The sequence below is a fragment of the Echinops telfairi genome, unplaced genomic scaffold, assembly GCF_000313985.2.
Source record: "Echinops telfairi isolate 266 unplaced genomic scaffold, ASM31398v2 ScPeMD7_5592;HRSCAF=6446, whole genome shotgun sequence".
NCBI classification, from domain to species: domain Eukaryota; kingdom Metazoa; phylum Chordata; class Mammalia; order Afrosoricida; family Tenrecidae; genus Echinops; species Echinops telfairi.
In genome coordinates, this window is record NW_022109491.1 from 3,885,534 (window position 1) to 3,886,168 (window position 635).

Sequence of the window (635 nt, forward strand, 5' to 3'; positions counted from 1 at the left end):
ACGACGACGCTGCAATTGTTGCTAGAATCATCTCAGACACACCAACAGGGGGCGGTCACCATAATTAACCTCCCTGACAGTCTTAATTATGTCAGTAATTTTGTACTCAAAGCGGTACATTGTTTTGCATAAAATTTGTTGTTTTCTATTGTAGGTCTGTAATTCTTAAGAAATTACTCACTTTGATCTCTCTAGTAGACATTCCAGGTATGATAAACCTTACTACACAAAATCATCAATTATAATATAATAAATATAAAAACAATATAATTTTTTCAATAATGTAATCAAATAAAAAACACAGCAATTTTTCAAAAAGGGTGCAACATCAAGGGTGCATTCAATAAAAATCCCGGGTGTGAAAACTTTTGAAACATGGGACTGCACAAAGTCCCACGTCACAATCAGGACAGTGGAAGCTGGTTTCCGTTCGAATTCTCTTTCCATTGACATCTCGCTTTGAGCAACACACTGCACGCATCCTTGTAGGTGCTGACTTTTTTTCGGTTGGTGGGATATAGTCCATGAAGTGACCAGTCAGGCGTTCTGGGTTGTCAATGTCAACAGCGTGACGCCCAGTTCTATTCACAGCCATTGATGATGTCTGGTGGTTCACAAAGATCCGTTCAGCAACT